Source organism: Pristis pectinata, chromosome 8 (genome assembly GCF_009764475.1).
Source record: "Pristis pectinata isolate sPriPec2 chromosome 8, sPriPec2.1.pri, whole genome shotgun sequence".
Taxonomy (NCBI): Eukaryota; Metazoa; Chordata; class Chondrichthyes; order Rhinopristiformes; family Pristidae; genus Pristis; species Pristis pectinata.
The window spans coordinates 94,391,060-94,407,537 of record NC_067412.1 but is presented as its reverse complement, the minus strand read 5'-3'; the positions used below and the strand labels follow the sequence as shown (position 1 = coordinate 94,407,537).

The 16,478-nt window shown below is 44.8% G+C and overlaps 1 protein-coding gene across 2 annotated transcripts in view; it reads left to right on the top strand.

The window, feature by feature from the left end:
* LOC127573039 (X-linked interleukin-1 receptor accessory protein-like 2) overlaps positions 1–16,478 on the top strand; it is an 840,978-nt gene that overhangs the window by 140,131 nt on the left and 684,369 nt on the right. The gene's annotated exons all lie outside the window — the stretch shown is intronic.

Below are 16,478 nucleotides of genomic sequence, written 5' to 3'. Positions count from 1 at the left end.
TGTATCTCAGTACATGTGACAATAATAAACCAATACCAATACCGATTTCATATATTTCTGAACACGTCTAATGCATACATCAAAAACTTGTAAGTATATGCCTTTTTGCTATGATATTATATGCACTGCTTCTTGAGAATGGGCAAAAGGTATTGGAGACTGGTACATGTGTGGGTTCAGTTCATTTGGTGAATGGTAAGGAACATCCATGACTGAAACTTCATGAATTTCCACTGGTTTCTGCTGACGTAGATCAGTGGCCTTCTGGGGAGACACTCTCTGGCTGGTTTATGCATGGGTTCACTGCTGCTTAGCATTCCAACCACTATTAGTTCCCCAGGCACTGCACAAGTGACTGGAAGTGCTCTCTCAGAAAGCTTTGAACACAGATCCAACAGGGCTGTTCTCAGACAGAGGTAAAGTATGCCAAGTTACTGTGCAATGTGGCCAATATTATTGCTTTACTTTTGGGAGGGAGATTTGCAATGGGATGATCCACACTGATGTCCAGTCGTAGCTGGACGTCTTCAACATCCTTGGGGTATTCCAAGTCCATGTATGGGCAATAAAGTATTTTTTTCCTCATGTTGATGTTCTTGTGATCAACAACATTCCAAAAGTGGATGGTACAGGAAGAGCAAGAAATCTTAGCTGGGTCATTAAGTGAATGGAAGGGGTCGGTTGGAATTCTAATGCAGCAATGGCAGTGATTAGAAGCTGTTGATAGTCACCTTGACCTTAGCCTCCTTTCGAAAAGAGTCAAAGTAAACATAAGGTTTTTGTTCCTGAGGTCACAGGTTCACAGTTCTCAGTGACAATACAAGAGAAGCAAAGTTAAGAAGCTGTTTTTGTTTGGTGGGTACATAAACAGGGTTGCCTTTCAGATCAATGAAACTGGAAGTCATTGCTGAAGATGAACTTTGGGCATAGCAGTGTTGTTGATGTTATTTGGGAGATTTTTATACCAGAACAGCAATGTTAGGAGATGGACATATAGGTGAAGTAGAATCATGTCTAAAATTATCAAATGCAGATACAGTAAATGTTGATAATCTTGAAAATATTGAATCCAGAAGATCCTTGATTAGAAACTGTGATGTTGTTCCTAGGTTGACATTGACATTTAATTGAGCAGTGTTGAAGGTCAAGGATAGCAAGTAGGAAATTAAAGTGACAGGCAACTGGATGCTCAGGGTCCAGCTTACAGACTAAATAGATATGTTTTGCTAAGATATCACCCGACCTGTGTTGGTCTCCCCGAAGAACGTTGTATATTTCCTGCAGTTGTATAGAAAGGTCCATGGGAAGGGGAGGTGGGGTGTTGGTATCTTCGTCAATGGAATGGACTAAAGTATTTTAGTGAGAGTAATTCCTTTGGAATGTGAAAGGGGGAAGGGGAAGGAGGTGTAAAGAGTGTCTGGTGGTGGGATTTTGTCATTTTAAGGAGGATGATTCAATGAATGAATATGAAAGCTGGTTCGATGGTAGATGGAAAGGAAATCCACTCCTGGTTCTGGGAATGGACAAAAAGATGATTGAGGAACAATGGGAAATGAGATAGAAACAGTCCTGTACCAGTGGAGGAGAATCTCTGGATAAAGGAAAAGGAAAATGTCTTGGAAGGAATCTGAACTCTTGAATATTTCCAGCACTTGTAGCTTTTATTTCAAATTTCCAGAATCCACAGTATAGTTTTTCATTCCCCATAGGGCAGAACATACAAAAGCCTGAAAGCACGTACCACCAGACTCAAGGTGTTAGCCCGCTGTTATAAGACCATTGAATTGTCCCCTCATCCGATAAGATGGACTCTTGATCTCACAATCAACCTTATTATGACCTTGCACCTTATTGTCTCCCTGCACTGCACTTTTGCTGTAACTGTAACACTATACTCTGCATTTTGTCATTGTTTTTCCTTGAGCGACCTCGATACGCTATTGTAATGAAATGATCTGCATGGATGGCATGCAAAACTAAGCTCTACACTGTACCTCAGTACATGTGACAATAATAAACCAATTTACTAACCTATTCCCAATCCCAGCAAATGGAACTCATGGAAAAGATACATTGCAGTTAAAATCTGACTCTAGTCTGTGCTGCTGTTGATTCAGTACATCCATAATCTCGCTTTAAACACTAACTCTTCCTCCTCCCTTCCATGGTCTGAACTAGTTCAGGCTACAGTACAGTCAAGTGCTGATCCCATGAGCACAACCTCCTCATGAGGATACTCCAGACCCTGGATGACGCAACTTTTATTCACTGTACTGCTTCGATCCCTGGTGAGCGTGAACACTTGTCTGCAAATACCAGCTTCCAGCACTGGAGGATGGGCATTCATCTGCAGAGTGACCTTCCACAGACTTTGCACGGGACTGATTGCTTCCCCAGGCACTCTCCGCAAATCCCAAATGGCACTTCTCCAGACAGATATCCCTGGCCATTGACAGCATTGATTATCAGGTGTCAGATCTCTCAGTGGGCGAACATTTTGGTGATAGTGATCATAATTCTATCTCCTTTACATTAGCACTGGAGAGAGATAGGAACAGACAGACTAGAAAGGCGTTTACTTGGAGTAAAGGAAATTATGAGGCTCCAAGGCAGGAAATTGGAAGATTAGATTGGGAACAGATGTTCTCAGGGAAAAGTACGGAAGAAATGTGGCAAATATTCAGGGGATATTTGTGTGGAGTTCTGCATAGGCATGTTCCAATGAGACTAGGGAGTCATGAGAGGACACAGGAACCGTGGTGTACAAAAGCTATAATGAATCTAGTCAAAAGGAAAAGAAAAGCTTACAAAAGGTACAGAGAGCTAGGTAATGTTAGAGATCTGGAAGAGTATAAGGCTAATAGGAAGGAGCTTAAGAAGGAGATTAGAAAAGCCAGAAGGGGGCATGAGAAGGCCTTGGCGGGCAGGATTAAGGAAAACCCCAAGGCATTCTACAGGTATAAATCATAGAACCATAGAACCATACAGCACAAAACAGGCCCTTTGGCCCACCGTGTCGTGCCGTCCATCAGACCACCCTCACACTACCTAACCCCTTCCTCCCGCATACCCCTCTATCTCACATTCCTCCATATGCCTATCCAACAAACTCTTGAACCTGTTCAATGTATCTGCCTCCACCACCACCCCAGGCAGTGCATTCCACGCACCAACCACTCTTTGGGTGAAAAACGTCCCTCTGACATCTCCCCTGAACCTCCCACCCATAACCTTAAAGCCATGACCTCTCGTCTTGAGCATTGGTGCCCTGGGAAGGAGGCACTGACTGTCTACTCCATCTATTCCTCTCAATATTTTATATACCTCTATCATGTCTCCTCTCATCCTCCTCCTTTCCAGTGAATAAAGCCCTAGCACCTTAAGCCTCTCCTCATATTCAATACTCTCTAATCCAGGTAGCATCCTGGTAAATCTCCTCTGCACCCTCTCCAATGCCTCCACATCCTTCCTATAATGAGGCGACCAGAACTGAACACAGTACTCTAAGTGTGGCCTAACTAGAGTTTTGTAAAGCTGCATCATAACCTCGCAGCTCTTAAACTCAATCCCGCGATTTATGAAAGCCAACATCGCATTGGCCTTCTTAACTGCTCTTTCCACCTGTGAGGCAACTTTCAATGAACTGTGAATATGAACCTCTGCTCCTCCACACTGCCAAGTACCTTGCCGTTTACCCTGTACTCTGCCCTGGAGTTTGTCCTTCCAAAGTGTACCACCTCACACTTCTCCGGATTGAACTCCATCTGCCACTTGTCAGCCCAGCTCTGCATCCTATCAATATCCCTCTGTAAGCTCCGACAGCCCTCCACACTATCCACAACACCGCTTATCTTAGTGTCGTCCGCAAACTTACTAACCCAGCTCTCCACCCCCTCATCTAAGTCATCTATAAATATCACAAAAAGTAGAGGTCCCAGAACCGATCCCTGCGGGACACCACTAGTCACTGCCTTCCAATCCGAGGGCACTACTTCCACCACAACCCTCTGCTTTCTACATGCAAGCCAATTCCTAATCCACACAGCCAAGCTTCCTTGGATCCCTTGGCCTCTGACCTTCTGAAGAAGCCTACCATGAGGAACCTTATCAAATGCCTTACTAAAATCCATGTAAACCACATCCACCACACTGCCCTCATCAATCTTCCTGGTCAGCTCCTCAAAGAACTCTATCAGGCTTGTGAGGCAAGATCTTCCCTTCACAAAGCCATGCTGGCTGTCCCTAATCAGTCCATGATTCTCAAGGTGTTCATAAATCCTATCCCTTAGAATCCTTTCTAACAGCTTACCCACCACAGACGTGTGACTCACCGGTCTATAATTCCCTGGCCTATCCCTATTACCTTTTTTGAACAAGGGGACCACATTCGCAACCCTCCAATCCTCCGGCACCACCCCCGTAGACAACGAGGACTCAAAGATCCTTACCAGCGGTTCAGCAATCTCCTCCCTAGGCTCTCGAAGCAGCCTGGGGAAAATCCCGTCAGGCCCCGGAGATTTATCTGTCTTAATATTATTTAACAACTTCAACACATCCTCTCAATTGATACCAACAACCTCGAGAACATTACCCCTACCAGCACTCCCTTCCGCATCATCAAGACCCCTCTCCCTGGTGAATACCGAAAAGAAGTAATCATTCAGAACTTCTCCCACTTCTGGCGCCTCCAGGCAAATTCTCCCACCTTTGTCCTTAATCGGACCTACCTTCACCCTAGCCATCCTCCTACCCTTCACGTACTTGAAAAAGGCCTTGGGATTTTCCTTAACCCTACTAGCCAAAGCCTTTTCATGTCCCCTACTAGCTCTCCTCAGCCCTTTCTTAAGTTCCTTCCTCGCTACCTTATATTCCTCACGGGCCCTGTCTGAACCTTGCTGTTTATACCTCACGTATGCTACCTTCTTCTCCGTAACAAGTCGTTCCACCTCTCTCGTCACCCACGGTTTCTTCACCCTGCCATTCCTTCTCTGCCTCACCGGGACATATTTATCCCTCACATCCTGCATAAGATCCCTGAATATCGACCACATCCCCATGGTATATTTTCCTTCAAAAAGGACATCCCAATTTACACTCCCAAGTTCTCTCCTTATAGCCTCGTAGTTAGCCCTTCCCCAATTGAAAAACCTCTTGTCCTCTCTGCACCTGTCCCTGTCCATGACAATTTTAAAGGTTATGGAGCAATGGTCACTGTCCCCCAAATGCTCACCCACCAATAGATCCTTCACCTGTCCCGGTTCATTTCCCAAAACTAGATCTAACATGGCATTCCCTCTAGTCGGCCTGTCAACAAACTGCGTCAGGAATCCCTCCTGGACACACTTAACAAATTCTGTCCCATCTAAACCTTTGGCACTAAGCAGGTTCCAGTCTATATTTGGGAAGTTGAAGTCTCCCATTATAACAACCCTGTTATTTCTGCTTCTCTCCAAACACTGCCTGCCAATCTGCTCCTCTATATCTCTACTGCTACCGGGGGGCCTATAGAATACTCCTAGTAGAGTAACTGCTCCTTTCTTGTTCCTTAACTCCACCCATACGGACTCTAGAGATGATCCTTCTACAACATCCATCTTTTCCACAGCCGTAACAGTGTCCCTGACCAGTATCGCCACCCCTCCACCTCTTCTCCCCCCTTCCCTATCCCTCTTAAAACACCGAAAACCAGGAATATTCAATATCCACTCCTCTCCTAACGTCAGCCACATCTCAGTAATAGCCACGATATCATAGTCCCCCATACTTATCCAAGCCCTCAGTTCATCCCCCTTATTCCTGACACTTCTTGCATTTAAGTAAACACACTTCAGTCCATCTACCTTACTACTTTTACAGCCTGTATTCTGCTTCTCCTTCCCCAAAGCCTCTCTACCTGTTTGATCTAACTTTTCCCTATTCCCTTCTTCCTCTGACCTACTCCTCCGGTTCCCTTCCCCCTCACAAACTAATTTAAACCCTCCTGTACCACCCTAGCAAATCTCGCCGCAAGGATATTGGCCCCCTTCTGGTTCGGGTGTAACCCGTCCTCTCTGTACAGGTCCCACCTTCCCGAGAAGAGATCCCAATGATCCAGAAATCTACAACCCTCCCTCCTGCACCAACTTCTCAGCCACACATTTATCTGCCACCTCCTCCTATTCCTACCTTCACTATCACGTGGCACTGGCAGCAATCCCGAGATTGCTACCCTTGAGGTCCTGTTCCTCAATTTTCTGCCTAGCTCCCTGAACTCACTCTTCAAGACCTCATCCCCCTTCCTACCTATGTCATTGGTGCCAATATGGACCACAACTTCTGGCTGCTCTCCCTCCCACTCAAGAATTCTGTGGACCTGATCAGTGACATCCCGGACCCTGGCACCTGGGAGGCAACATACCATCCGGGATTCATGCTCACTGCCACAGAACCTCCTGTCTGTTTCCCTGACTATCGAGTCCCCTATCACTACCGCATGTCTCTTTCCCACCCTTCCCTTCTGAGCAGCAGTACCAGTCCCAGTGCCAGAGACCTGGTAACTGCAGCTAGGCCCCTGCAGGTCATCCCCCTCAACAGCTTCCAAGGCAGAAAACTTGTTACTGAGGGGAACAGCCTCCGGGGCTCTCTGTCCTGTCTGCCTGCCTGACTTCTTCTTCCTCTTCCCTCCCCTGACCGTCACCATTCTATCTGCCTCCTGAACCTCAGATGTACCTACCCTAAGGGGGGTGACTGTCACCTAATGCACCGTGTCTACATAACTCTCTCCCTCCCTTATGCTGCGCAGTGTTTGTAGCTGCGACTCCAGCTCATCAACTCTGAGCCGAAGTTCATCCAGCCTCAAGCACTTACTGCAGATGTGGCCATCTTGGACCGCAGCAAGGTCCACGAGTTCCCACATCAAACAGCTGCAGCACACCACCATGTCCTCCATCTGACTACCTTTTTTTTTCCCTAGTTAGTCCCACCTACAAATCTATAATGACCAAAAGGTAAACCTTGCCTTTACCTACTTACCAGCTACTTACCCTCCTTGCCCCTTCACGCCGAAGCCTCTTGAGCCAAAGCCCAGAACACTCTGCTGCTACTCACTCCACTGCCTGCTCCGACGCTGCCCGCTCTCTAGGCTGTTTGCTTTTTAAGCTGCCCACGCCGCGCCTGCGCAGTCCAGCCCCCACTCGACTACTTAAAAAACTTATTAAAAAATCTAAACCTTACACTAAAAACCCTAACAAAAACTAACCCTTACACCCAAAAACCCTAATAAAAGTGATAAACAGAGAAAACACTTAGCTGCTCCGAAGTCCTCCGAACCGAAGCCCAAGAGGATAAGATGCGAAAGAATAGGGCCTATCAAGTGCAGCAGTGGGAAAGTGTGTATGGATCCAAAAGAAATGGCGGAGGTACTTAATGAATACTTTACGTCAGTATTCACTACAGAAAAAGATCTGGGGGATTCTTAGTGGGGACTTGCAGCAGCCTGAAAAGCTTGAGCATGTAGATATTAGGAAAGAGGAGGTGCTGAAACTTTTGGAAAGCATCAAGTTGGATAATTCGCCGGGACCAGATGAGATGTACCCCAGGCTGCTGTGGGAGGTCAGGGAAGAGATTGCGGAGCCTCTGACGATGACTTTTGCATCATCGATGGAGATGGGAGAGGTTCCGGAAGATTGGAGTGTTGTGGATGTTGTTCCCTTATTCAAGAAAGGGAATAGGGATAGTCCAGGGAATTATAGACCAGTGAGTCTCACCTCAGTGGTTGGTAAGCTAATGGAAAAGGTCCTGAGAGGCAGGATTTATGAACATTTGGAAAGGTATAATATGATTAAGAATAGTCAGCATGGTTTTGTCAAGGGCAGGTCCTGCCTTACGAGCCTGATTGAATTTTTTGAGGATGTGACTGAACACATCGATGAAGGGAGAGCAGTAGATGTAGTGTATATGGATTTCAGCAAAGCATTTGATAAGGTACCCCATGCAAGGCTTATTGAGAAAGTAAGGAGGCATGGGATCCAAGGGAGTTTTGCAGTGTGGATTCAGAACTGGCTGGCCCACAGAAGGCAAAGAGTGGTTGTTGAAGGGTCGTATTCTGAGTGGAGGTCGGTGACCAGTGGTGTACCTCAGGGATCTGTACTGGGACCCTTGCTCTTTGTGATTTTTATAAACAACCTGGATGAGGAAGTGGAGGGGTGGGTTAGTAAGTTTGTGGATGACACAAAAGGTTGGGGGTGTTGTGGATAGTTTGGAGGGCTGTCAGAGGTTACAGAGAGACATAGATAGGATGCAAAGTTGGGCTGAGAAGTGGCAGATGCAGTTCAACCCAGATAAGTGTGAAGTGGTTCATTTTGGTAGGTCAAATATGATGGCAGAATATAGTCTTAATGGTAGGACTCTTGGCAGTGTGGAGGATCAGAGGGATCTTGGGGTCCGAGTCCATAGGACGCTCAAAGCGGCTGCGCAGGTTGATTCTGTGGTTAAGAAGGCATATGGTGTATTGTCCTTCATCAATCGGGGAATTGAATTTAGGAACTGATAGGTATTGTTGCAGCTATATAGGTCCCTGGTCAGACCCCACTTGGAGTACTGGTGCTCAGTTCTGGTCGCCTCACTACAGGAAGGATGTGGAAGCCATAGAAAGGGTGCAGAGGAGATTTACAAGGATGCTGCCTGGAATGCGGAGCATGCCTTATGAAAGTAGGTTGAGGGAACTCGGCCTTTTCTCGTTAGGAGTGACGGAGGATGAGGGGGGACCTGATAGAGGTATATAAGATGATGAGAGGTATTGATCAGGTAGATAGTCAGAGGCTTTTCCCCAGGGCTGAAGTGGTGGCCACAAGAGGACGTAGGTTTAAGGTGCTGGGGAGTAGGTTTAGGGGAGGTGTCAGGGTAAGTTTTTTACTCAGAGAGTGGTGAGTGCGTGGAATGGGTTGCCAGCAATGGTGGTGGAGGCAAATACGATAGGGTCTTTTAAGAGACTGTTGGATAGGTACATGGAGATGAGAAAAATAGAGGGCTATGGGTAAGCCTAGTAATTTCTAGGGTAGGGACATGTTCGGCACAGCTTTGTAGGCCGAAGGGCCTGAATTGTGCTGTAGTTTTTCTATGTTCTATGTTTCTATCCCCCTGGAAGGTTTGTTCGATGGAAATCTACTTGGGAGTACAACACTCTCTCCTCCAACTTCTGTTTGCTGGTCAGGAATAAGTTGGCTTTATTAGAATTACATAACTGCACAACTTCAGTAAAAAAAACACTCACCTTTTTTTCTGCAGAGTTTTATCTAAACCATGCAGGGAGTGAACATTCACACTGCATAGCCATCTGCTTCTTCTCTCTGCTTCTCAATACATAAGTATTACCCCAGCTGGGGCCCAAGTCTCTCAAACAATATCTAATACAGTAGTGTAACCTGCACCCCAGTTGGGGTCTCTCATACATTGCCTAATTTGATGAAGCCACATGGGTTGTGTCTGGATCCTTGCATCCCACTCCCCTCCTTTGATTACCTATGCTCTCCAACAAAGGTCACTTGTGAGGTTGTGGGTAACCAACCTTGACCACCAGATTGTGCAGCAGTACACTTCTTAACTGGGATGTTTTACATTCCCATCCGTCTGTATATCATTTCGTCTGACGATCCTTTGCTGTCATTGCACACGTTTCTTAATACAAAATGGAGAGTTGTGGTTCATTCATCTACCCCTAAACTACTTCCTCATCAGACGATCCTTCAGCATGTCCACCCATCATTGGGTGAACATTACCCGGGCACTGGGTAACATGCAATCTGTTACTTCCAATGGGGATACCTTGATAATCCTTTGTGCAGACGTGGGGTGGTTCAGACAATGGCTAATGTTTTCCCACAATAAGTTGCTGAATGCAAAGGATGAGGTTGACCGTGATGGACCCAGCCTGTGTCTCACCAACATTCCTATCTTATCACTATGGTTATAATAACCTTTTGCAGCATTGCGTCTGCCAGCAACCTTGAGGCCTTAGAAGACCTGAAATGTTAATTGTTTCTCTTTAGACAGATGCTCCCTGTCCTGCTCAATGTGTCCAGCATTTTCTATTTTCACATTTCCAACAGTTGTTTTGTTTGATTTCCACCTTGAGGCCTGGTTGTCCCTGGCAACCATGAGGCCTGGTCGCCACTGTAGCCAGGTCATGAAGATCGTGAGCAGCGACTAGGCCTCATCCGTCAGAAGGTTTCTTATTATTGGAGAAATTTAGAAAGTGATGAAAAAGACAAATAATTAAAGAAATATTAATAAGAATTAAAACAAAATAATTTCACTAAAATATTCATTTAATACAAATTAATTAAAATGTTGATACTAAGTTGAGGTAAAATAAACAAACCTTTTGTTAAGTCAGTGGTGGCAGTAGATGTGGCAGGAGGTGAGGGGCCAGATAAGAAATGTATCCATCCGTCAGCTCAAGTCTACCTCAGTACAGGGAAAGAGTGGGAGGTTGAACACCTACATCTGACCTACAGCTGGTTCTGTGCTTCTGTACTGCATTGCACAGGTGTGGATTGCGCTGATGCACTTTTGCAGCCAACTGGCTGTTCTCAGTGGACCCTCTGGTGGTCGCTGTCATTTTTTTCTCCAACTTGACTCTTTAGCTCACTTCTGCTTTGATCTCACCTTGGCATCAGTGTAGCTACCTCGGGCAACCATTTCCAATCTGATCCTTGAAAGCTAACTTGGCAACAGGCATCTTTTGATTGCAGATTGCAGATACATGCATTTCAGATAAGCAGAGAGCATTTATTCAAACGTCAGTGGTGTTTGAATAAACGTTCTCTGCTTATCTGCAATGCATTTGTTGCAATGCTTGAAACTCTCGCCTTTACATTTGAAAGGTGAAGAAATCCTGAAACTAAGAACTTGGAGCATTACAGCACAGTACAGGCCCTTTGGCCAACGATATTGTGCCGACCTTTTAACCTGCTCTGAGATCAACCTACCCATTCCCTCTCACAAACCCCTCCATTTTTCTATCATCCATATACCCATCTAAGAGTCTCTTAAATGTCCCCAATGTATCTGCCTCTACCAGCACCCCGGCAGTGTGTTCTATGCACCCACCATTCTCTGTGTAAAAAAACTTACCTCTGATATCTCCCTTGTAATTTCCTCCAATCACCTTAAAATTATGCCCCCTTGTGTTAGCCATTGTCACCCTGGGTAAATGTCTCTGACTGTCCACTCGATCTTTGCCTCATCATCTTGTACACCTCTATCAAGTCACCCCTCAACCTCCTTCTCTCCAAAGAGAAAAGCTCTAGCTCGCTCAACCTATCCTCATAAGACATGCTCTCCAATCCAGGTAGCATCCTGATAAATCTCCTCTGCACCCTCTCTAAAGCTTCCACATCCTTCCTATAATGAGGTGACCAGAACTGAAGACAATAATGTGGTCTAACCAGAGTTCTATAGAGCTGCAACATTACCTTGTGGCTCTTGAACTCAATCCCCTGACTAATGAAGGCCAACAAGCCATGCGCTTTCTTAACAACCTATCAACTTGCATAGCAACTTTGAGGGATCTATGGACTTGGACCCCAAGATCCCTCTGTTCCTCCACACTGCTAAGAATCCTGCCCTTAGCCCTGTATTCTGCCTTCAAATGAGACCTTCCAAAGTGAATCTCACTTTTCTGGGTTGAATGCCATCTGCCACTTCTCAGCCCAGCTCTGTATCCTATCAATGTCCTGTTGTGACCTTGACAGTCTTTTACATTATCCACAACACCACCAACCTTCATTTCATCTGCAAACTTACTAACCCACCCCTCCACTTCCTCATCCAAGTCATTTATAAAAATTACAAAGAGCAGGGGTTCCAGAACAGATCCCTGCGGAACACCACTAGTCACTGACCTCCAGGCAGAATACACTCCATCTACAACCAACCTCTGCCTTCTATGGACAAGCCAATTCTGAATCCACACAGCCAAGTTTCCCTGGATCCCATGCCTCTTGACCTTCTGAATGAGCCTATCATGGGGAGCCTTATTAAATGTCTTACTAAAGTCTACTTTCATCACATCCACTGGTCTACCCTCATCAAGGTGTTTTGTCACATCCTCAAATAATTCCATCAGGCTCGTGAGGCCTGACCTGCCCCTCACAAAGCCATGCTGACTATCCCTAATCAGACTATGCTTCTCCAAATGCTCATAAATCCTGTCCCTAAGAGCCTTTTCCAATAATTTGCCTACCACTGAAGTAAGACTCACTGGTCGATAATTCCCAGGGTTATCCCTACTCCCTTTTCTTGAACAAAGAAATGACATTTGCCACCCTCTAATCATCTGGTACTACTCTTGTGGCCAGCAAGGATACAAAGATCATCACCAAGGTCTCCGAAATTTCTTCCCTCGCTTCCTGTAGTATCCTAGGATATATCCTGTTTGGCCCTGGGGACTTATCTATCCTAATGTTTTTCAAAGGTTCCAGCACGTCCTCCTTCTCAACATCGACATGTTCTAGCTTATCAGCCTGTTTTACACTGTCCTCACAAACATCAAGGTCTCTCCCACAGGTGAATACTGAAGCAAAATAGTCATTAAGGACCTCCCCTACCTCCTCCGACTCCAGGCACATGTTTCCTTCTCAATCCCTAATCAGTCCTCCCATCACTCTAGTCATCCTCCTGTTCTTCACATACGAGTAGAATGCCTTGGGGTTTTCCTTAATCGTCAAGGTCTTCTCATGCCCTCTCTCTATTCATGCCTAGCTCTCCTAAGTCCACTCTTAAGCTCCTTCCCGGCTACCTTGTAACCCTCTAGAACCCTGTCTGATTCTTGTTTCCTTAACCTTAAGTAAGCTTCTTTCTTCCTCTTCACCAGATATTCCAAATCTCTTGCAACCATGGTTCCTTCACCCTACCATCCTTTTCCTGCTTCAATAGGAGAAACCTATCCAGAACCACATGCAAGTGATCTCTAAACAACCTCCACATTTCCATTGTGCATTTCCCCGAGTACATCTGCTCCCAATTTACGGTCCCAAGTTCCTTCCTAATAGCATCATAATTCTCCCTCCTCCAATTAAGTACTTTCCCATACCATCTGCTCCTATCCCTCTGCAAGGCAAGGGTAAAGGTCAGGGAGTTATGGTCACTGTCTCTGAAATGCTCAACCACTGAGAGATCTGACACCGGACCAGGTTCATTGCCTAGTACCAGATCCAGAGTGACCTCTCCTCCAATCGGCCTGTCTACATATTGTGTCAGGAATCCTTTCTGGACACAGCTAACAAATCCCACCCCATCCAAACCTTTGGCACTAAGGAGGTGCCAGTCACTATTAGGGAAAATTGTTTCTATTTAAAAACTTCCAGCTAAAGTGGGAATGTAATATCAATGAATGTGCTTTGTCTTTGAAGTGATGTAATTATTTGAAGAATTGGGGTGGTTAAAGGGATGGTCCTTGGTGTTCCAATTTTCTTAACACTAAGTGGAATGAATGCCAATAACTTCCACTGCCACTGAAGTGCTATTTTGAATGCATACTTTTTTATTGGTTATCAGATATCCTCAGATAGCCTCTATTGAGAAAAGGAGCATTGAACAACACAACGATGATGCCAAGAAACCTCCTCCAGCCTGCTGGCTGGTGAAGCAATTCCGTACATCACTATTGAGTGCAAGCAATCATCACACCATAAGAAACAGCAGTGGATGTAGATCAATCAGCTGGGTAAGCTGGTTGGATCTTGGCCTCAGGTCCACTCTCTGGGTTGTGCCCCATCACTCTCGACTTCTTTATCATCCAAAAATGTATCTCAGCCTTGAATATGTTCAGTGATCCAACTCTCTGTGAGAAGATATTCCTTCTTTTCTCCATCTGAAACTAGGCTTCCTAGTTAGAGTCATCGAGCAATACAGCACAGATACAGGCCCTTCAGCCCAACGTCCATGCTGACCATGGTGCCCACCTATTTATAGATTCCCTCACAATGGGAAAAATACTCTCACCATCCAAGTCATCAAGTTCCCTCAGAGTCGAGTTTCTTTCAATAAGGTCACCACTCATTCTCCTCAACTTCAATAAATATTAGCCTTATCTGCTTAACCTTTCCATCTAAGACAACCCCACCATCCCAGGAATCAAGCTAGCATCATGTTAAATGTGTTTGCATTGGGGGGTGTAAGGAAATGTTTCAGTTCTTTGAAATCTAGGGATATTGATGTCCTTCCTAAATTTTTGATCAGATGGTTGAGAAGATCCTGCGAGTTCAACGGGAAGACAAACTCTGGCTTCCTCTTAGATCCTGGAATATCCAAGCATAGATGTTCTTCATGTTAACCGAATATAACACTTCTTAAGCTGTGTTTCACAATGGATTGAAGGAATTGTATTCAACCAGAATCAGTAGTGCATTCACTGCTGATGGAGTGAGATGAAATGGGTGGGAGAAGGCTTCTGTGGAGCATAAACACCAGCATGGTTTTGTTGGGCTGAATGGCTCTATTCCAGTACCATTTGCATGATTTTGTTTCAGCTACTAATTTAGTTGACTGTTGCTAAGTATAAAGGATTGTTATGATTAGAGATGGTGGCTTTTGCTTTGCCTGTATCAGACATGTCAAAATTCATGTCAGAAACCCTTTATCATTTTCTCTCAGTAGACGAAAGAAAAATGATTGATATATTACTTTCGCTAAAATACACATTGTTAAGGAGAATTGCTGGCTATGATGTGACAATATTAGTCCAATTAAGCCGCACTCACTGCTGCAGGATTGAACATTGTAGGATACAATTAGTAAAGTTTCTACATTTTGTAAGATGCATGTAGCATCTACTTTAAAATTAAACTGGATATTGTATTTTGTGAAAGTGACAAAATATTTTCTCATTACCACAGTATGAAGGCAGAAAAGCATTATTTAAATCTGAGAGAGCCCATAATCATGGTGATTGAAAATATTAACTAAGGTCAATTATAATACAAAGTATTGACATTTTCAATTAAGTCTTGCTTTAATATTCCATGTTACAGCTATTGAGATAGATTATAGGCATAACAGGAACAGAGCTTATCAAATGTAGAATAAAGGAAGGATAATTTGGTTAATGTCAAGTCAAAGAGTCAATACATCACAGAAACAGGTCCTTCAGCCCAACTGGTCCATGCCAACTAAGATTCCCATCTAAGCATGTTTGACCAATATCCCTCTAAACCTTTCCTATCCATGTACCTGTCCAAATACCTTTTAAATGCTGCCGATATACCTGCCTCAACCATTTCCTCTGGCAACTCATTCCATACACTGATTTCCCTCAAGCTGAAAAAGTTGCCCCTCAGGTTCCTATTAAATTTCTCCCCTCTCACCTCAAACCTATTCCCTCTGGTTCTTGATTTCCCAGCCCTGGGAAAAAGACTGTGTGCATTCATCCTATCTATGCCCCTCATGATTTTAGACACCTCTATAATATCACCCCTCATTCTCCTATGCTCCAATGCAAAAAGTCCTAACCTGCTCAACTTCTCTCCATAACTCAGTCCCTCGAGTCCCGGCAACATCCTCATAAGTCTTCCCTGCATTCTTTCCAGCTTAACGGCATCTTTCCGAAAGCAGGGTGTTGGTATTGGTTTATTATTGTCACTTGTACCGAGGTACAGTGAAAAACTTGTCTTGCATACCGACCGTACAGATCAATTCATTACACAGTGCATTGAGGCAGTACAGGGTAAAATCAATAATAGAATAGAGAGTAAAGTGTCACAGCTACAGGGCAGTGCATTGCAGGGTGACTAAAACTGAACACAATATTCCAAATGCAGCCTCACCAACTTCTTGTACAGCTGCAACGTAACATCCCAACTTCGATACTCAGTGCCCTGACTGGTGAAGGCCAGTGTGCCAAAAGCCGCCTTCACCATCCTGTCTACCTGTGACAGCACTTTCAGCGAACCAGAAGTGTAAAGTTATTGGGTATGAGGTCAAACTACATTCGATTGGATTGTGCTGGACCTGGTCCTTGCTTTCTGTCCACTTCTTGCAGGAAGCCCACAGTCACTTGTCTGCAACCATATTGATGCTACTGTCTTGCCAGGTCTCCTCTGTGGCCATTCCTTGAGGAGTGACTGGACCTCAGGGATGGAGTCCAAGACCTCGCCCTTAGGCTGCCTGGATTGCCTTCTGAGGCATGCGCTGTTAAAAACCTTCTCCACTGTTTCTATATGTTTCTAATTATCAGAGATTGGAATCATTTCAAAAGAAATAATGAATTAGTCTACAACAGCATGCAACTTATGCCAGTTAATTAATATGAAGTAAAAAACAGCTTCACTACTTAAGGGTGACAAACTTGGAGGTGCTGGATATGGCAAGTGTAAAGCTGATGGATGGGTACAGAGTGTTTCCAACCTCCTAGTTCAGTGCATCAAAAAAGCATCCTTGGGTGCGCTGTGTGTGTCAAACCACCAATCCTGATGCAGGGTTTCAACCCAAAACGTCAACAG